The sequence below is a fragment of the Pelophylax lessonae genome (assembly GCF_965119305.1).
Source record: "Pelophylax lessonae genome assembly, chromosome: 8".
NCBI lineage: Eukaryota > Metazoa > Chordata > Amphibia > Anura > Ranidae > Pelophylax > Pelophylax lessonae.
Window position 1 is genome coordinate 130,247,391 of NC_138775.1, and position 22,936 is coordinate 130,270,326.

A 22,936-nucleotide genomic window follows, 5' to 3' on the forward strand; every position below is an offset into this window, starting at 1 on the left:
ATGACACTACCACCACCATGCTTCACTGATGAGGTGGTATACTTTGGATCATGAGCAGTTCCTTTCTTTCTCCATTCTCTTCTCTTCCCATCACTCTGGTACAAGTTGATCTTGGTCTCATCTGTCCATAGGATGTTGTTCCAGAACTGTGAAGGCTTTTTTAGATGTTGTTTGGCAAACTCTAATGTGGCCTTCCTGTTTTAGAGGCTCACCAATGGTTTACATCTTGTGGTGAACCCTCTGTATTCACTCTGGTGAAGTCTTCTCTTGATTGTTGACTTGGACACACATATACCTACCTTCTGGAGAGTGTTCTTGATCTGGCCAACTGTTGTGAAGGGTGTTTTCTTCACCAGGGAAAGAATTCTTCGGTCTTCCACCACCGTTGTTTTCTGTGGTCTTCCGGGTCTTTTGGTGACCTGAGCTGGCTGCCATTTTTACATTCTGCTTTTTGTCAGTGTAGGGAGAGCTTTGCTGTGGGGAGCAGGGACAAATTGTCAGTGACACAGATCGCTCTGTTATAGGTCCACAAAAGTCCTTTCAAGGACTGGTATTTTGTATAGGTGTGCTATTCTTTGGTGTGCAGTGCACTATATAGGGGTGTAATACACTTATAATATAATTTCCAATATAGAAAGCATATTATAGTGGATTTGTATTGTGCACTATGCAGCATTGTGACTGGAGTGGTGAGCGTTTCTGCAGCGATACTACAACTACAAATAGTGACAAAAGCACTTTTTAAAAAAGTATTATAACTGGTGTGATAGACCAGTGGCCCCCCTAAACGACAGATTGAAGTGGGGTGTTATCTAACAATATACTGTACTTTTATAACAGTGTATTTGGGTCCTGCAAAAATGTTGCCTCTTTTGCTGCATTAACTCTGCTACACACAGTGCCAAACTTACTGGCCAATTTTTTGTATAACTGGTGTGATAGACCAGTGGCCCCCCAATACCACAGATTGAAGTAGGGTGTTATCTAACAGTATACTTTCATAACATTGTATTTGTGTCATGCGAAAATATTGCCTCTTTTGCTGCGTTAACTCTGCTACACACACAGTGCCAAACTTACTGGCCAATTTTTTGTATAACTGGTGTGCTAGACCAGTGGCCCCCCAATACCTCAGATTGAAGTGGGGTGTTATCTAACAGTATAGATAACATACCTAACTTTTATAAGTGTATTTTTGTCCTGCAAAAATAGTGCCTCTTTTGCTGCGTTAACTCTGCTACACACAGTGCCAAACTTACTGGCAATTTTTTTGTATAACTGGTTTGATAGACCAGTGACCCCCCAACCTTCTTCAACATATACTGTGCTTCTCTAGAGACTTTTGTCACAGGGTAATTTAAAAAAATGACAGGGAGAGGAAGAGACAGGCCCTTACGCAGGGGTGGTAGGGGTAGGGCAGAAGCAGTAGGCTGGAACCAAAGTGTGAAGTTTCAGAAGGTGCGTTCGATTACGTCAAAGGACGCACCAGACTTCGTTGAGTGGCTCACTCAGCCTTCCTCTTCTGCACCCTCCTCATCCTCTCTATCTGCACCCTCTTCACTCTCTGCTGTGTGCACCCCCAAAGACACCACCACCACCATATAAAAAAGCAGAACAAAACAAGGAGAGGACCAATGCGCTACCTGAGGGGTATGACTCTAGGTGTGGTCAATGTGTGTAACAAATGAAAAAATAATATGAAAAAATATTAAATGAATAGAATAAAGCAGAAAAAGCAGCTAATTCTATTCGGTGTCTCCACCATAAGTGACAAAGTGCAAATGATCAAAGAAAATCGGCGCTAATTCATATGCAAGAATAAATCAGATTAATACAAGTGCAATATATAACAATAAAAATAATCAATCTAGTGCAACATGTGATGAGTGCACAAAAAAGCAATAAAGTCCAAATAATCAAAGGTGATGTAAAAAAGATAAATGTGTAGAATGGTGATTCCTCAAATAAACCATGAATCCAGTGTGGTGATTAATTAAATAAATGTCAAGTGTCCCTCTTATCCGCCAACCAAACAGTGTGCAATGGCCGCTTACCTTAATGCACACCCAAATGAGTGTGTTTAAAAAGCTCCTCTAGATATCGCACAGATTCCTTGTAATGCAAGTAGATGGTGGGATCTCAAACAGCAGGGCACCTCATTTTCTCCTGATAGCCTCAGATCTCTGGACCCATTTAGATCATAATCCTCCAATATGCAAATGTATCTCATAGGGGTAATGAAAGATAAGCCATCAGGGTGCAGTAAATTTCCATAGGATTTTAATAAAAATGTAGTACACTTACACAAATAAGAAAATAGACAAGTGCTGACAGCTGATTCGGTATAAAACACAACTTCCGGTTACAGCTGTAAACCGGAAATGACGTCACCTGGCTCCTCCCAACGCATTGCGTCACTACACACGTGACTTTTTCAAGGGATAGGAGTACAAGGTGACAGATGCCGGCTGAAATAGCGTAGCGGTTCCCATAGGAACCACTAGCTTCCTATTGTTAACTGTTACAATGCCGATGTGTTAAAGTATCATGGCTGAAACAGGTAATGGCGCAAAATTAAAAAACATTATCTTGTACAACCTCCTATATAAACTAATAGGCATAATAACAAAAGGGTGGAATTATTTCAAATCTAAAACCTATGGCATAATAATGTAAATTAATGATATAAAATGCCAAATAAAAACTCTAATCAATAATATAGATCAGCAGAGGAACAGTGACCATGTGCAAATAAATATGTATAAAAACATCTCCATAAAATGCATAATGCAATATAATAAAATACATATACAAATGCATAGATAATATGCATATAATTAAAATGAGTACAGATGTATAAATCACAGAAGGGGAGCATTCTATAAAATATAATTCATAAATGAAGATAAAAGAGTAGATGGTATTCAAGTAGGAGAAGAATAAGGGGAAATATCAAATCAATCAATAATCAGAAATAATTTAGAATCACCATTCTACACATTTATCTTTGTTTTACATCACCTTTGATTATTTGGACTTTATTGCTTTTTTGTGCACTCATCACTAGTGATGGACGAACATCGGCTGGGGCGGTTCGCGAACACCAGCCGCAAAGTTTCTCAAAAGTCTGCGAACTGCGAGTTCGCGGCGGGCCCCATTGACTTTAATGGGAGGCGAACTTTAAAAACCTTTAGGTCATATTTGCAGCCACAAAAGACGTACTAACTGTGCACAAATAGTCCCAGCACATGGACAATGTCATAACAGATCAATAAACAATATTGCTGCCCCAAGTGAAAAGATATCAATAAATGTGTCTAAATAACATAAATAAGATAACAACTCAATGTTAATAAATCAACTCTAATAATAGTGATTGCTAGTGATATTAATAGTCCCAATTAATAGTGAATCATAAAGATGAAATCAAAAAACAATCTTCATCTGTGATCACAAAATAAAGTGCTGCATGCTTCACTCCAGTGCTCCCAGACGCTAGTGCAAGATAAGCAGCTCACCTTAGGACTAGACTCATGAGAGTCAAACACGCTTTGGGATGTAAGGATAACAGCCTGATGTCCCTTCCTTCACCGCCTCCAGCTATCACTCCGTATAGACCAGGAACCCGGTGTGTATAAAAGAAGAGAAGATCTAATGCTCTCTGTTTTGCAAAAAGCTATTTATTTCCTCTTAAACAGATACCATTACACTTACATTGGGATGCACTTAAAGCAGGGCGGGCTTCAAGCGTCACAATCCGCTCTCTGTACACCTCCAGAAATCGACGTACTCCGAGCAGGCTCCTCCCCCGTACGCGTTACATCAGAGACTTCATCAGCGGGCTCCTCCACTAAGACAAAGCGGCAGCGCTGATCTGCTACAACTTGGCTCCTTGCGGCTCCTTAGTGTGACCCCATGAGATCTGGACCTGGAATTCCTTTAGTCTCCTACAAGACACGTTTCCACCTCTTGAACAGGGCTCTCCTTGGACAACTAACTCCCAGCATCCAGCAGATCACACTCAGGGCTAAGTTGCTAAGCCAGAATCTATATATGCAAGATTAAAGAGGATAAGGTAAGCCTGGGATACAATAACAGATATGATCCAGGCTCCAGCTCTGCTGCTCTCAGCGTTTTATCCCTTGTGTGCCTCCCCAGGCAGCTTTATATGGATTTCAGCTCTTGATGTCAGACTGTGCCGGCAACCAATAAGAAGTGCAGGGAGAGAAGAAGAAGAGGAGGAGGAGAGGGGGGGAGGGGTAGCAGGCGACAATCTCCTGGAATCAGAGAACTTTATACTCTCACCTAATACTCTGTCTACGACACCAGGGTCCCAGCTCACCGGGGTCCCACCTCACCACCAGGGTCCCAGCTCACCGGGGTCCCAGCTCACCACCAGGGTCCCAGCTCAATAGGGTCTCACCTCACCACCAGGGTCCCAGGTCATCAGGGTCCCACCTCACCACCAGGGTCCCGCTCACTGGGGTCCCAGCTCACCACCAGGGTCCCAGCTCACCAGGGTCCCACGCAGCATCATTGCAGCAGGAGGTCATCACACTGACTGACTGAGTGAGCGGAGCGGATCCTGAGCTGCCACGTGTAGACAGCCAGGTAAGAGTAAATGGGCTGGGAGAAACCTTGTCCTCTTGTATTGCATTTGGGGGGAGGAATCAGCATATTAAGGCCCCTAATACAATGCTGATCCCCCTCCCCCTAATACAATGCTGATCCGTCCCGCATCCCCCTAATACAATGCTGATCCCCCCCGCCCCAAATTAGAGGGAGGGGGAAACAGCATTGTATTAGGGGGAGGGGGAGGGGGGAAACAGCATTGTATTAGGGGGAGGGGGAATCGGCATCGTATTAGGGGGAGGGGGCCTGGGGGGTCAGCATTTTATTAGGGGGAGGGGGGTTAGCATTGTATTAGGAGGAGGGGGCTGGGGGGCAGCAATGTATTAGGGGGAGGGGTCCGGGGGTAGTCAGCATTTTATTAAGGGGAGGGGGTCAGCATTGTATTAGGAGGAGGAGGCTCGGGGGAACAGCATTGTATTAGGGGGAGGGTGGGAATCAGCATTGTATTGGGGGGAGGGTGGGAATCAGCATTGTATTAGGGAGAGGGGGCTGGGGGGATCAGCACTGTATTAGGGGGAGGGGGCCATGGGGGTCAGCAGTATATTAGGGGGGTGGGAGGGGGATGAGCAGTATATTGGGAGAGAGGGGAATCAGCATTGTATTAGGGGGAGGGGGCCAGGGAGAACAGCATTGTATTTTGGGGAGGGGGCAGGGGATCAGCATTGTATTAGGGGGAGAGGCCGGGGGGGGGGAACAGCATTGTATTAGGGCCCCTAATACAATGCTGATTCCCCGCTCCCCCTAATACAATGCTGTCCCCCCCTGGCCCCCTCCCCGTAATACAATGCTGATCTCCCAAATGCAGGGGGAGGGGGAAACAGCATTGTATTAAAGGGAGGGAGCAAGGGGGAACAGCATTGTATTAGGGGGAGGGGGCCAGGGGGAGTCAGCAGTATATTTGAAGGATGGGAGGGGGATCAGCAGTGTATTAGGGGGTGAGGGGAATCAGCATTGTATTAGGAGGAGGGGGTCAGGGAGAACAGCATTGTAATAGGGGGAGATGGCCGGGGATCAACATTGTAATAGGGGGAGAGGGCGGGGGGACAGCATTGTATTAGGGGGAGGGGGAAACAGCATTGTATTAAAGGGAGGGGGCTGGGGGGAACAGCATTGAATTAGTGGGGGGGGCAGGGGGGGCAGCAGTATATTAGGCGGGTGGGAGGGAGATTGGCAGTGTATTAGGGGGAGGGGGGATCAGCATTGCACTTAATAATTGTGCTTTAAAATGCATGATTTTACCTTTTTATGAACAAGAAATCAACGTTGTGCTGGTATGACGATGCAATTCTATGGGGCTGGTATGTCATTTTTTCCAGGGCTGGTTTTCATACCCAATCCGGCCCTGGGTGTAAGTGGTAATCTGAGTGATGGCATCATGGACTTCCTTCCAAAAAGGTTGTAGAGTGGGTCAGGACCACCAGGTGTGCAGTAGGGTACCTAGGTCTCTACCACAGTGACAACACGTGGGCGAGGCATTTGGGGAGAATTTGGGAAACTTTATCAGGGTTCTATACTATCAAGATAGAATTTCCCTGTAAGTTAACATTTATTGATCCTTGTATATGTGTATATACTGTAAATACATTCCCATTACTCAGCAGACAAATTCAGAGTTAAATCCCGCTCCCATGCCTGACATGCTCTACTGGCATTCGGTGAACAGTCAGCAACATGTATGCAGTAAATCATGGAGATCAGGTGGCTTTGCGTGGTAGTTCTGGTGTAGATTGATTCAAAGTTTTTTTTGATTTTTTGTATTTGATAGTTTATTTGATATAAAGACAAAAAGGAAATAAACATAATATCATCAATATTCTGTGATTGTTTTGTGTACACAATTAGTGGCGGTGGTTGGGAAGAAGGACAAGCAAATTTTAGAACAGGCTCAGAGGTACAAGGTTGAGAAGAAAGAGTTGAATGAGAAGATCTCAGGTTGCATGCCATAACAGCTGGGGAGGCACTGATTGAGACAGCTACATTACGTGACACTTTAATACAGGAAAATGAGGAATTGTCAGTTAAGATACAAGTTGTATAGAAAGAGCAAGAGTTATGTAAGCATGCTGCTAACATTGCTTTTGATATATTGGCAGAAAAATCAAATCGCACACATCAAAATGACACTTCTAAAGTTAAATTGGATGCCAAAGAATATAAGTAGATATATCCCTGGGATAATCTAAATACAGCTCCCAGCATGCCAGAAGCTCCCACAGCTACAACAACTGTGTTGAACACTGACAATTCAAGTGAGGTTCAATTGATCACAAAACAATTAAAGCCACGGGAGATGGAAGCTATTGTAAAAGGGATAGAAGTGGTACCTCACTAAGACATAAATAGGATTATGAAATGGTTTTGTGATTTGCAGAGAGCCAGAGAAATATATAACCTGAATACAAAAGACCTGGCTAGGGTGCTGCAACAAGTTGTATCGATAGTTTATGAGTATGTATTTTTGCAAAATCGTGGCCAGTGTCAATATTTAAAGCTGTGAGGGGGGAATTATTGAAGGCATTGTATCATCAAATGAGCCCCTGTCAATAAATTCACATATGAGCTTAAAGATAGGATAGCCAATATGATGGCGTATGTATTGACTGGTAATCTATCTTTGAATGTGGAGGTTTGGTTTGCAAGATAATGGTTTTAGAAGACTTAGATAGTGACGCCAGGAAAAGTATTTTACATGTTACCCTAGCACCATATGATTTGAATGACGTTTGATAAGAGTGGATATTTTGGGGAGAAAAAAGTGCAGAGTGGACAGTTTGGCAGTTGATGCAGCCAAAGTTTTTAAGGGGGAAGAACCACGAAAATACACAGTATAGTAACTGTCATTCTCCTAGGCAGATTTATTACAGCACTCCATTCTTTGAAGTAGAGATGAACATTGCAATGACCTTAATGTATTTCTATGATCAAAATTTAAATTCATATGTTCACTTTCACATTGTGTTTTAATTATTTCTAACCTACTCCTCTGAAGTTTGAAAACTTACCTTAAGAAAAATTCCAAATTTTTACTTCCTTGAATTGTGTGAGGCATACCCACTATGCTCTGTGAATATGCACTGCTATGTCACAGAGCCTGCATTTTGAACTACAGAGGTGCTGAGAGGAGTAGTATCAAGAGATGTAGTCAGTACAGGAATCACTGCCTACAGGCAGCAATGTACAATGGGATATGTAGTCCTTAGAAACTGAAAGTAAACAGCAAAGGATAAGCTGTAATGTATGTGGGGAATCCAGAAAGTTGTGGAAGAGATGGTCAGTCGATAGGCAGCAATGACAACATGAAAGAAGATTTATTAAGTACGCCTATATGGGATTCTAAAAAAATAATAGTTGTTTGTTTGTATTTCTATTACAAGGCTGATGTTATAAAATGAGGCTGTATACTCTGACCATAGAACTCTTTTAGAGAATAACTTTTTACTAAGTTCACTGTATGGACTATTTATGCATTTAAACATGACAGACTTCAATTCCCTTTCCCCATTCTTTTCCCTCATGCCTCTTATGAGGCTAGTTTCCTCTGTCTGAACTTTCTCCAATTTTCCAAAATCCTCTTTGTAAACTGGTGTCTAAAACTGAACTGCATATTCCAGATGAGGTCCTAATAATGATGTGTACTGTGGCAAAATGATATTTCTCTCTCTCTCTCTCTCTCTCCATCCAGATGCTTGACTGGCAGCTGACTCTGTCTCTCAGCTGAGAGCCAGAGCCAGCTGCTCCTGCCTCCCCCAAAAACCTAGTGCTCCAGTGAACACTTTAGAGGCAGCAGCAGCAGAGTAGGGAGGTGATGACTGACAGTCACCACTCTCTGCTCACTGAAGACCAATAACTGAACAATCAGCAGTGTTTGATCTCTCAGTTCTCGGTGTAGAGGGAGGGGAGGAGGGGGGGGGGGCAGATGCAGAATTGGATTGACGCTGCATCCACCTAGGTGAATATGTTTTTCAAAACCCACACGTCTCTTTTAACCACTTTACCTCTGGCCATTGTGCCTCTACTGCGGCACAGTGGCTCGTTATCGTCCAGCGACGTAGACCTACGTCGCTGGACTCCTCCCCCTGTAGGCGGCACTCGCGCGCCGCCGGAGGCGCGCTCCCGCTGTTTTCATTCACAGCGGGAGTCGGGCCAGGGGAGGAGCGGCGGCGATCGCCGCCGCTCTTCCCCGATCATTGGGGAATCTAGTTTGGAGATCCGCCCGCCTGTGTAAACAGAGCGGGCGGATCTCCTAAGTGACAGGGAGTGACAGATCGGAGTGTTCAGCATAGCTGAACATCCGATCTGTCCTTGTATCACTCAGTCACCCCCCCCCCCCCCACACGTTAGTAAGCACCAGGCATACATTAACCCCTCCCTCTCCAATAAAATTAACCCCTTCCCTGCCAGTGTCATTTTTACAGTAACAGTGCATATATATAGCACTGATTACTGCAGTAATGTCACTGGTACCCCCAAAAGTATCAAAAAATGTCAGTCAAGGGTCCGATCTGTCCGCCACAATGTCGCAGTCCCGCAAAAAAAATCGCAGATCGCCGTAATTACTCGTTAAAAAAAAAAACACCAAAAATGACAGAAATCTTTCCCTTAGTTAGTAAACGCAATAACTTTTGTGCAAACCAATCAAAATATGCTTATTGTGATTTTTTTTACCAAACATAGGTAGCAGAAAAAATTGGCCAAAAATTTAAAAAAAATTAGATTTTTACATATTTTTTGGGAGGAATTTCATATAAAAAAATGTTAAAAATGTTGTTATTTTTTCAAAATAAACGCTCTTTTTTTGTTTATAGCGCAAAAATTAAAAATCGCACAGGTGATCAAATACCACCAAAAGAAAGCTCTATTTGTGGTAAAAAAAGGACGTAAATTTCGTTTGGGTACGGTGTCGCACGACCGCGCAATTGTCAGTTAAATTCGCACAGCGCCGAATCGCAAAAAGTGGCCTGGACGTAAGACAGCAAAATCCTCCGGTGGTAAAGTGGTTAAAGTTGGTCATAGATGAATAAAAAGCCTATTCATTAAAAAATAAAACGATAAAAGCAAAAAAAAAATATTTTGAATGACACTGAAAAGAGAATTTTTACACACATTTTCCTGTGTGATTCAAAAGATTTTTTTTTTTGTTTTTAACATTTTATTTTGTAATGAATAGGCTTTACCGAACGAAAACCACATAGGGGTCGATTCACTAGAAGTTTAATGTCGCATGCATTTTTGAGTTAAAATAACTCTGTATTTACACTGTGTTTTTGCATGTTATTTTAATGCAGTCCTCATCTCTGTCTGCATTGTGAAGTGCAGCAATTAGCAGTGCTATTTCTACCACTGCTAAATGTGACAGCTCAGCTCAGGACTACTGGTGTTAAGAAGCCAGCACCTGCCAACATCCTAAGAACCATGACTCTTATCCAAGTGTTCAGCCCAGCAGGCCAGGAGCGGGGGGGGGGGGGACATACATGCTCCCCCCGAATCATACCAAGCCACATGTCCTCAATATGAATGGGGTACTTTGCCAGGGGGGGTGGGGGGCCTGGCAGAGCACCTTGTAAACCAAAAAATGAAAAGTGTAAATGATCCATCAGCAAACACAATAAACGCCACTCTCTACCTGCCTTAAAAAAAAAAACTGCTGCCCACTGACACATCTGCTCCCATCAACTAAGATGCCACTTCCCCCACCCCTGCCACTTAAGTAAACAAGGATATGTCCATGTATGATCAAATACGTCACCAGGTGGCCCTGTCCCTTGTAATGTCATTTACCCCACCCTCCTTATTTACTTGTGGGGGGGCATATCAGTCGGTGGGAGCCAAGCATCAGGAGCAGATATGTTGGAGGGAGGCATTTGTTTTTTCATGCGGGTGGCAGACCTGTCAAAACTGTGTGCTATTTTTATTTACACTTGTCATTTTTTAGGTGAATGAGTAAAGGTACGAGAAGCCGGAGGCCAGAACTTGTGTGTGTGCGGGCAAGCAGCGTGCAGTGCGTGCTGAGAGAGGAGGAGGAGAAGAAGCTGCGGGGGGAGCCGCGTGCGGGTGCGGGAGACCTCAGGGGGAGACGAGGGGACCGGTGACTGAAGGGGTGTAGCATCTGAACGGCGGCGGCAGCGGCGGAGGAACCAGAGGGACCGAAGGAGGAACAGGATGTGAGTAGGTGAGGTGACCGATCAGCTGATCAGCTGTTCGAACGCTGGGGGTAAGTCAGAGGGGATAGTTTGTGATTGTAACTGTACTGTGACTGACTGTGACTGTAACTGTGACTGTAACTGTACTGTGACTGTAACTGACTGTGACTGTAACTGAACTGTAACTGACTGTGACTGTAACTGTGACAGTGTCTACGGTCTGTGAGGTACAGTGACGGTAAGATCACATATACTGAGACTGTGAGTATAAGAATTAAAGGTGTATTAAGAGTACCTTGCGACAGGTCTGGGAGTAACCGGGTGACTAGGACTACCTCATTACTGCATGTAGACATAGCGACTGGGTGAAGCCTTAGCTACTGGGTGTTAGAGACTAGGTGTTAACCCTTGCGACCAAGGAACAAGTTAGCATCTGGCAGTAACCTCAGTGTCTGGGGAGCTACTGTACCGACTGGGACCAGGTGTACCTTCAACAACTGGTCAATAACCACTAGCATCTAGCGTCTAGGAGCCTAGCCACTGCGTGTAGCCTTAGCGTCTGGGTGTTAGCGGCTGGGCGATAGCCACTGGGGGTTAGCGACTGGGGGTTGGCGAATAGGGGGTAGCCACTGTGGGGTAACCTTTGTGACTAAGGAACAAGTTAGCGTCTGATAGTAAAGTCAGTGCCTGGGGAGCTACTGTAGCGACTGGGACCGGGTATACCTTTACCGACTGGTAGATAATCTTAGTGACTAGGAACCTTAGCAATAGAGATGATCGAACTTTTGAAAAGTTTGGTTCGGCCAGAACACCCGAACTTCCCAAAAGTTCGGGTCCGGATTTCAGAACCCCATTGAAATCAATGGGACCCGAACTTTGGTAATCAAAAAACACAATTTTGAAGCCCTAAAACCAAATAAATGCCCCTAAAAAGTGCCTAGGGTTCTGGGTCATGCCCCAGGGACTATTAATCACACAACAAAAAATTATTGAAAAAATTATTGAAAAAAAAAAAAACAGAGATTTCTTTGGATATAGTGTCTGGGGGGGGGGGGGGTCTAAAAAGTGTACCTGTGAAGTTTCAGCTCTGTAGCATGTCCAGAACCAGAAAAAAAAGATATTTTTTCTCAGAATTTCAATAGCGCAGGGATGGGGCTACGCTCCTTTCACACCTGGGCGTTTTTGTTGCAGGCATTTATTGGGCATTTTTTGGGCGTCTTTGGAGGCAGGCATGACATCTGAACTTCTGTATAGGGGTATATATACACACACACACACATATATATATATATATAGGGAGGAGCCGTGAAATCACCCACTGTCTCACAGAGCCGCTCGAGGAAATGTATGACTGTTACATTCAGCAAGAGAGGATGTGATGTGCCTGCTGTATGCTGTTATTAAGTAAGAGGCTTTCTTATGTTTTAATTAATAAATGTGTTAGACATACTTCATTATGTGCGATCCCCTGCCTTTCTTTGAATCACACCACTAAGAGAGCAAGCTTTTGGATTGTCTAATCGGTATCCCCTGGAGGTATTTGGAGCAACTGGGATCATCCCATCCATCCATTCTGCCAAAGGTGTTATCGTTAGGGATGATTGAACGGTTCGGGTCCACATCGGTTCGGCCCGAACATTGAGTGTTTGAGGTTCGGCTGAATTTAGAACTTTTTGCCCAAAAAGTTCGGAATTCGGCAACCAGAACCGACCAAAATGCAATGCTTCAGGAAATGGGCTTTAAAAGCCCGTGATTGGACCAGAACCATTAGCAAAAGCCAATTGAGGGGGCAGGAGAATGCTAGGAATGTGATTGGAGTGACTAGGGGGTCCCTAGACCAATCATTAGTGAATACGCCCCCCAGTATATAAGATAGCCCCCGCCATATTCCTAGCATTGTTATACTGGACATGGAAGAGAGTGGAAGCAGTTCTGTTAATTTTACTTTAAAAGTGTAATTTAGCATTTATTAGTGTGAGGAAAGGGATATCTAGTGTAGTTAAAGTGCTCCTTTACACTTAAGTTAGCTTCAAAAATTTAGTTTCTGTAGGGAAAGTGTTAAGTGTAAGGGGACCGTAGTGTAGTGTAGGGTTAACTGACAGTGACTGCTATGGAAGGGTGACAAACCCCTTCCATAGCAGGGTGACCGCTATAGAAAAATGATCATTTCCCTGAGTTGCTTCGGGACAGGAATATGGCTTCTCACCAGCAAGCATTTTTCATGCTGCAGGGGTTGCCAATGCCAGTGCTTTTTTGAGGACATGTTTGATGTCAGACATGACATCTGAACATGTGTATAGGGGGTATATATACACATATATGTCTGTATATATACCCCTAGACATATATAGGTGTGATAGTAGCAGAAATATATGCTTGCGCTAATGAAATCATTTACAGTAATATATTTCTGCTACTATCACACCTATATATGGCTAGGTGTCTATATACATATAATTATGTGTGTATATATACCACTATACACAAGTTCAGATGTTTTGCCTGCCTCAAAAGAACCCCCAAAAAAAGCCAAAAAAACGCTATCGTCAAAAAAAAAATGCCCAGGTGTGTTTTTGCTGGCATTTTTTGGGGGGTTTTGGAGGCAGGCAAAACATCTGAACTTGTGTATAGTGGTGTATATACACACATACATATATTTATATACACACCTAGACATATATAGGTGTGATAGTAGCAGAAATATATGCTTGCACTAATGAAATCATTTACAGTAATATATTTCTGCTACTATCACACCTATATATGGCTAGGTGTCTATATACATATAATTATGTGTGTATATACACCACTATACACAAGTTCAGATGTTTTGCCTGCCTCAAAAGAACCCAAAAAAATGCCAAAAAAACGCTAGCGTCAAAAAAAAAATGCCCAGGTGTGTTTTTGCTGGCATTTTTTGGGGGTTTTTGGAGGCAGGCAAAACATCTGAACTTGTGCACAGTACCACTATACACAAGTTCAGATGTTTTTCCTGACTGCAAAGAACCCAAAAAAATGCCTGCTATTAAACCGGCAAGGTGTGAAAACCGAGAAGAGAAGCCAACCCCCTGTGCTGAAAGTGTTCTAATACAAACAATCCTTTTTTTTATGGTTCTGGACATGCTACAGAGCTGAAACTTCACAGGTACACCTTTTAGACCCACCAGATACAAAATCACACAAAAAAAGTTCTTAAAAATTGTCATTTTTGATAAAAAAGCCAATTATTGAAAAAATTTTTAAAAAAAGAGATTTTTTGATTTTTACTTTGGATTTCGTATCTGGGGGGTCTAAAAAGTGTACATGTGAAGTTTCAGCTCTGTAGCATGTCCAGAACCATAAAAAAAAGATTGTTTGTATTAGAACACTTTCAGCACAGGGGGTTGGCTTCTCTTCTCGGTTTTCACACCTTGCCGGTTTAATAGCAGGCATTTTTTTGGGTTCTTTGCAGTCAGGAAAAACATCTGAACTTGTGTATAGTGGTAATGTGCACAAGTTCTGATGTTTTGCCTGCGGGGCAAATCACGGGGCCCTTCCTCTTTTGCATGGACTATATTTCCTATTCAATTGATTATTTTTAGTTTTAGCGCTGCACTAATTTCCTATCATATATATATATATATATATATATATATATATATATATATATATATATATACGTGTGTGTGTGTGTATATATATATATATATATATATATAAATATATATATATATATGTGTGTGTGTGTGTGTATATATATATATATATGGAATCAAAAAACACAATTTTGAAGCCCTAAAACCCAATAAATGCCCCTAAAAAGTGCTTAGGGTTCTGGGTCATGCCCCAGGGACTATTAATCACACCAAAAAAGTTCTTAAAAATTGTCATTTTTGATAGAGAGCCAATTATTGAAAAATGATTGAAAAAAGAGATTTATTTGGATTTAGTGCCTGGGGGTCTAAAAAGTGTACCTGTGAAGTTTCAGCTCTGTAGCATGTCCAGAACCAGAAAAATTCTTAGAATTTTTATTAGCGCAGGGATGGGGTTCCGCGCCTTTCACACCTGGGCGTTTTTGTTTCAGGCGTTAATTGGGCATTTTATGGGCGTCTTTGGAGGCAGGCATGACATCTGAACTTCTGTATAGGGTGTGAAAGGAGCGGAACCCTATCCCTGCACTACTGAAATTATTTGCAGGGATGGTGTTACCCTCCTTTCACACCTATATGTGTGTATGTGTATATATATATATATATACACATACACACATATAGGTGTGAAAGGAGGGTAACACCATCCCTGCAAATAATTTCAGTAGTGCAGAGATATGGTTCCGCTCCTTTCACACCCTATACAGAAGTTCAGATGTCATGCCTGCCTCCAAAGACGCCCAAAAAATGCCCAATAAACGCCTGCAACAAAAACGCCCAGGTGTGAAAGGAGCGGAACCCTATCCCTGCGCTAATAAAAATTCTAAGAAAAATTATCTTTTTTTTCTGGTTCTGGACATGCTACAGAGCTGAAACTTCACAGGTACACTTTTTAGACCCCCCCCCCCCCAGACACTAAATCCAAAGAAATCTCTTTTTTCTTTTTTCAATAATTTTTTCAATAATTGGCTCTCTATCAAAAACGACAATTTTTAAGAACTTTTTTTTGTGTGATTAATAGTCCTAATAGTCCCTCGGGCATGATCCAGAACCCTAAGCACTTTTTAGGGGCATTTATTGGGTTTTAGGGCTTCAAAATTGTGTTTTTTGATTCTATATATATATATATATATACACATACACACACACACACATATATATATATATATATATATATATATACCCCTATACAGCAGTTCAGATGTCATGCCTGCCTCCAAAGACGCCCAGAAAATGCCCAATAAACGCCTGAAACAAAAACGCCAAGGTGTGAAAGGAGCAAAACCCTATCCCTGCTCTACTAATAATTCTAAGAAAAAGGATCTTTTTTTTCTGGCGGTCACCCTGACATGGAAGAGTTCTGTCACCCTGGCATAGCAGAGTCAGTTCACCCTACACTACGGTCACCCTGACACTTAACACTTTCCCTACAGAAACTAGATTATTGAATCTAACTATAGTGGTATATAGTACCCTAACTACACTGCATATCCCTTTCCTCACACTAAAAATTGTTAAATGACACTGGAGCAGCAGGAGTAACAGAACTGCTTCCACTCTCTTCCACAGCCTCTCTATTACAGTGCTAGAGATTTGGCGGGGCTATGTTATATACTGGGGGGGTGTATTCACTACTGATTGGCCTCTGGACCCCCTAGTCACTCCAATCACATTCTCAGCACACTCAGGCCCCCTCAATTGGCTTTTACTCACGTTTCTGGTCCAATCACGGGCTTTTAAAGCCCAGTTCCTGTCCCATTGCATTTTGGGCGGTTCTGGTGCCGAATTCCGAACTTTTACTGCAAACAGTTTGGAATTCGGCCGAATTTCGAACAGTCAATGTTCGGGTCGAACCGATGGTCGACCCGAACCGTTCGATCATCCCTACTTAGCAACTGCCTGTAGCTTACCGACTGGGTGTTAGCAGCTGGGGGTTAGCGACTGGGGGTTAGCGACTAGGTGGAAACCTTAGTGAATATGGAGCAAGTAGCAACCGCATTACCTGGGGAGCTACTGTAGCAACTAAGACCAGGTACACCTTGTGGCTGGGGGTCTACCCTAGCGACTAGGAGGACCTAGCGACCGTGGGTGACTGGTGAGTACCGTAGGGAACTGGTGAGTACCCTAGCAACTAGTGATATCCAGGGTAATAATGTACGACAGGATTGGGGATGCCACTCAGTGCACTTCTTGCTGCATGTATGCGTTCCTTGATGAACCAATCAAGGACGAATACCGCTGTGCAAGATGTGAGCGAATTGCTTCTCTGGAAGCCCAGATTCTGGATCTAGAGAACTAGGTGGCAACACTGCGTAGCATCAACAACCTGGAAATGAGCTTGGACATTTCCCATCAGGTGCTGGCGGGGGCCGGCATAGAGGAGGATGGAGACGTGGAGACTCAGGCACCAGAGGTAGGCAACTGGGTAACAGTTAGAAGGAGGGGTAGAGGGAAGAGTGCTAGGGAGGCCAGTCCTGAGTTGGAACACCCCAACAAATATGCCAAGTTGCATGACGCTGGGGATATCAGCTCAGGGGTGGCAGTGCTGGAGCAGGAGCCTTCCCAAGCTGCCAGGGGAGTGGCGGCTCCAGGAAGGAGGGGGGCCGTGACTCAGGAAAGGTTAGACAGGTTGTGGTAGTGGGTGACTCAATTATCAAGAGGACAGATAGGGCTATCTGTTTACCTGGCGCTCAAGTTCGGCACATTGTGGATCGGGTGAACAGATTATTGGGCGGAGCTGGGGAGGACCCAGCGGTCATGGTACATGTGGGCACCAACGACCAAGTAAGAGGAAGGTGGAGGATCCTAAAGAACGATTTCAGGGACTTAGGGAATAGATTGAGGAATAGGACCTCCAAGGTGGTTTTCTCTGAAATACTGCCTGTCCCTAGAGCCACACCAGAGAGGCAAAAGGAGATTAGGGAAGTTAACAAGTGGCTGAGGAATTGGTGTAGGAAGGAGGGGTTTGGGTTCCCGGAGAACTGGGCTGACTTCTCAGTCGGTTACCGGCTCTTTAGTAAGGGGGGGCGGTACAGCTCTTTTGGGGAGGAAGATGGCCACAAAGTTAGAGGGGCTTTTAAACTAGGAGGAGGGGGGAGGGCCCAGTGGTAGAGTCAGTCAGGAGGGAACTTGGGGCAGCATCGACAGCAGGTACGTAGCGTCAAAAAATAGGGGGGCTGTTCAGACAAAACACAGACCATACAGAAATAAAATTAAGCACTATGCAATATCAACTTCAACTAAACTAAGATGGATATATGCAAATGCCAGGAGCCTAGCTAATAAAATGGAAGAGCTGGAAATGTTAGTACATGAGGAGGACATAGACCTTGTGGGAATAACAGAAACTTGATTTGACTCCTCACATGACTGGTTGGCCAATATCCAAGGGTAATCTGTGTATGGGAAGGACAGGGAAGGAAAGAGGGTGGGGAGGGGGGAGGTATGTCTCTATGTCAAGAATAATGTAAGGGTGGTGGAGAGGAGTGATATTATGGAAGGGTTATGTACTGAGTTAGAATCCGTGTGGGTAGAATTCCATAGGGAAGAAGTAAATGGGAAAGTAATTGTGGGGGTTTGCTACAGGCCACCCAACCAAAGGGAGGAGGTAGAGTTGGAATTTATGGCACTATTGGGTAAAGTGGCAAAGCTAGGGCCAGTCATCATATTAGGGGACTTCAATTATCCTGGCATTAACTGGGAAGAGGGGATTGCACACTCACAAAAGGCCCATCTCTTCATGGAAACCTTACAGGACAACTTAGTAAATAGAAAAGCTGCTCTAAAACGAGAGGACTATAAATGAATTGAATGAAAAAGTCCTAATAAAGTCCCATATCAAATTGTATATTTTGTGAGCAAAAAGAAAAGTGAAAATAAATAAGTCCAAATGCATCCAGATGATGTATAACTCTTCTAGAGGGATTGACACTAGATGTATATACTGCTTACCAGAAACAGCAAATTCAATCGCCTGATAAGATGATAATGGCTCTCCGGATCTACTGTATAACCAGGGAAAGACCCTTAGGAGGGATTCCAGGCCTCAGATGACACGATACATTCAATAGGCGTCAATCATGTGTATATAAAATAAAATATTCATAGCGTGATACTGTATTTGTAACAGAAGTGCACACACCAGGTATAGAATCACCTATGTGTATAATTTGAGAGTAGGTGCTAGATAAAGTAGAAGACCACCACCAACATCACAGGCTGCTTACCAGACACACATTTGTTGATAGCACAAAAAGAAAGTAGGTCCAAAACCGCCAAAGTTCAATCACATGAGACAGAATCCAGTCCACAGCTGTGACCACCACCAACATATACCACTGCTTACCAGAAGTATATTAAAATGATGCAGGCAACGATCTAGGAACCAAGAAGTTGGAAATCCCCAAGGATATAAATTCAATGGAGTCCCCCTCAGAATCACAGAGTACACCGGTCCCAACCAAAGGAGGAGTTGAATCCACAGATATTCTCTCATGTATCAAATAGTGCGGTCACCTGTCCCATCATATCTGTATTAGAGTAATAATACTTGTCCTCTAATAGTCCTCTAACCAGGAGGGCCTGGAATCCCTCCTAAGGGTCTTTCCCTGGTTATACAGTGGATCCGGAGAGCCATTATCATCTTATCAGGAGATTGAATTTGCTGTTTCTGGTAAGCAGTATATACATCTAGTGTCAATCCCTCTAGAAGAGTTATACATCATCTGGATGCATTTGGACTTATTTATTTTCACTTTTCTTTTTTGCTCACAAAATATACAATTTGATATGGGACTTTATTAGGACTTTTTCATTCAATTAATTTATAGTCCTCTCATTATATGCGCAGCTTTTCTATTTACTATGTTTTCTGGATGTTTGTCACATTTCAAGTTGCTGCTTTGAACTCTTTGAGTTTTGTTCATTATCTAGCGCGGTTACTCTTTATATAATTTTTGACTTACAGGACAACTACATGTCTCAGATGGTAGATTCTCCTACTAGAATGAATGCAGTGTTGGATCTATTAATTACTAATGACTCAGATCTAATCTCAGATGTAGGAGTCCGGGACAACTTGGGTTCTAGTGATCACAGGTCGATCACATTCAGCGTAAATCACTATGTAGCAAGGCAGGGGGGCAACATAAGAACACTAAACTTCAGAAGGGCAAACTTTCCCAAACTGTGCTCAATGATGGAGGAAATAAACTGGGACAAAACCCTAGGATCACTGAACACGGAGGAAAAATTTGATTGTTTTAGGAATATATTAAACAATTACATATCACAATGCATTCCTATGAGAAATACATTTAAAAGAGCCAAAGCCAAACCTGGCTGGCTTAGCCATAATTTAAAGAAACGTATTAGAGAAAAAAGTATGGCCTTCAAGAAATATAAATCGGAGGGGACATTATCGGCTTTCAAACAATACAAGGAATTAAATAAGAAATGTAAATATGAAATCAAAATGGCAAAAATTAACTTCGAGAGACAAATAGTGGAGGATAGTAAAAAGAACCCTAAGAAATTCTTTAAATATATCAACAGCAAAAAAACGAGGTCAGAGCATGTTGCACACCTAATTAACGATGATGGGAGGATGGTCACAGAGGTCAAGGAAAAGGCAACTGTGCTTAATGCTTTCTTCTCCTCAGTCTTTACACAGGAAAAGGAGGGGTACACTGACCACGACTGTATGATTAACAGTAATTCACACGACTTGCCGCTATGGCTAACAGAGGGGGAAATCAGGGAAAGGCTGGATAAAATTAGCACAAATATATCACCAGGCCCGGATGGTGTACATCCGAGAGTACTCAATGAACTCAGTAAGGTTATATCTAGACCACTGTTCCTGATCTTTGCTGACAGTATTATGTCAGGAACTGTACCAGGTGACTGGAGAAAAGCTAATGTGATACCAATATTCAAAAAAGGGCAGAGGCATATCCTGGGGAATTATAGGCCAGTCAGCCTGACGTCAATAGTATGTAAACTTCTGGAGGGGATGATAAGGGACTATATCCAAGAGTTTGCTAAAATCAATAATATCATCAGCAGTAATCAGCATGGGTTTACAAAGGGGCGTTCCTGTCAGACCAATCTGTTAACATTCTATGAGGAGGTTAGCTGTGAGCTAGACAGTGGGAGACCAGTGGATGTGGTGTACCTGGATTTTGCTAACAGTTCCCCCCAAACGGCTGATTTATAAATTAAGGTCCACAGGCATCGACCACAAGGTTTGCTCTTGGATACGGAACTGGTTAAAGGGGCGTGTCCAAAGGGTGGTAGTAAATAAAGCATACTCGGACTGGTCTGAGGTGGTAAGTGGGGTCCCCCAAGACTCAGTTCTGGGTCCAAGTTTGTTCAATTTATTCATAAACAGCATTGAGGACGGGGTCAGTAGCTCAATCTCAGTGTTTGCAGATGACACAAAATTGAGCAGGACAATGACTTCACATCGGGAGGCAGAAATCTTGCAGAATGACCTGAACAAAATAACAGAGTTTTAACCTCAGGCAACGTGGGGGGTTCTTTACTGTTAGGGCTACAAGATTGTGGAATTCTCTACCACAAGAGGTGGTTTCTGCGGGTAGTATGGTGGCTTTCAAAAGACTCTTAGACTTACATCTCAAGGATCAGAACATTCAGGGGTATGTGAGATGATTACAGCCACACACACCTACACAGGTTGAACTAGATGGACTATTGTCTTTATTCAACCTCACCTACTATGTAACTATGTAACTATGTCATCAGTCCTAGTGTGCTGGTCAGCCTCAGGAAGCAAAGGATCAGGAAGGAGCTGTAATGCACCTCTGTATCTCCCACTATAGATGGATTAAAGCGTGACTGCGTGGTAGCAGAGGAGGCTCCGCAGGACAGGCAGGAGGGGGAAGGAATCTGCAAGTTGGAATCGTAACCACGCTGGAACGCAAGCCAGTGCTGGGACCAAAACTGGAAAGATGTGGGGGCATGGTGACATAACAAAGTGGTGGTAACATGTTTCAGAGCGAATCTGCTCCTTTGTCAAACCAAAGAAAAGAGAAAAGGGGTGTGCCTAACTCTTTAAAGAGGGGGAGGGAAAAGTATACAATACTTTTCCTACAATACTACAAAGGAAATGGGTGCGGAAAAGGACTGAATTTGTACAGGAAGTGGGCTGAGCCAGTGGTCGGTTAAGTATATAGGACATGACTTAGACTTTTAAAGGGGAACTATAACCCACAGCACAAAATTGCAACAAATAAATGATTCAATATTAAAATATAAATACAACAGTATAGCTTAATGTGTAGTTATGTGAATATATACAAAAGTAAATTTGAAAAGTGCAAGAAAAAAAAAGGGATATAAGGAAAAGGGGGATAATATGAACACCATTACATTTTATAAAACAGTGTGAGTTTCAATCTTCTCATTGAGCCCCAATGAAGTTAAAGTAGTTAAATTGAAGATCCAGTATGTCTCCCGCTCACACAATTTGGGGAGTGTTTGGGATTTGTTCAATAATCCAGACCTGGAGGCCCTCAGTGGATTTGGCATGCACATCCTAAAATGTCTGAGTACACTATACTTGTTATTTGTATCCTTGTCACCTTGTTCTATGGTTCTCCTGTGCTAACCAAATCTAGTCTCCAGGGTCCTAATGTTCCTACCTATATATATAGAAGACCACAGGAACACCTGGGGGCATAGATAACATGCAATAGAACATGTAAAAAAATTCAAAACGGGGTATATTTTACCATTAGCCCCCTCGATGCTTTTTGAAAATCGTCTCCATTCATTTGTATCGAGAGTGGAATTGTGTAATAAATCTAGTCAGATTTTCCTCCTTGGGGGGGGGGGGGGGGGACTGTGGATTTTTGATGGAGGATTTCTATAATAAAAGTGTTTTCACTGTGTTCAGGTGCATATCCTTTTAGTATGAATTTATGTGATAAGATTTTACCTTGTTCTAGGTAATCTGCATCCAATGTTTTCACCTGGGGTGGTGGCAACTGCTCGAGTGGACATAGGAGTTTCCTGCAGTTTCCTTGAAGTGGTTCTTAGCTATGATCTGATTATCCTGGGATCCCAAAACCAAATAAAGGAAAATGAGGGTGTGCGGATTGAATGCTTTAGTAAAGGATAATCCAAATCAATTATTATTGCAGTATTTTATGAATTCTGAAGCTATGGTGGATGGACCATCCCAAATGATGATGATGTCATCAATATACCGCCAATAAAAAATGATGTACTGTGCAAAGGGGTTATGGTGATGGATGTGTTGTGATTCCCATAGCCCCATAGTTAAATTAGCATAACTAGGTACAAAGGAAGCCCCCATGGCGGGGTCATTTATCTGGAGGTATTATTGATCATCGAACAAAAAATAATTATGTTCGAGACAGTATTTGGTGGCCTCAACAATGAAGCTGATTTGTCTATGATTTAAATTGGAATGATGTAAAAGGAAATATTGTACAGCTTAAAAAACTATCTGATGGGGAATGGTGGTATAAAGGGAGGTAACATCCACAG

General features: G+C 42.8%; 1 pseudogene across 1 annotated transcript; it reads left to right on the plus strand.

The window, feature by feature from the left end:
* The first annotated feature begins 2,547 nt into the window (after positions 1-2,547).
* LOC309562182 lies at positions 2,548-22,544 on the plus strand (annotated as a pseudogene). The gene is made up of 5 exons: positions 2,548-2,560; positions 6,475-7,084; positions 16,758-16,814; positions 18,965-19,073; positions 22,372-22,544. The product of its transcript is annotated as an uncharacterized misc_RNA (transcript).
* Positions 22,545-22,936: the final 392 nt, after the last annotated feature.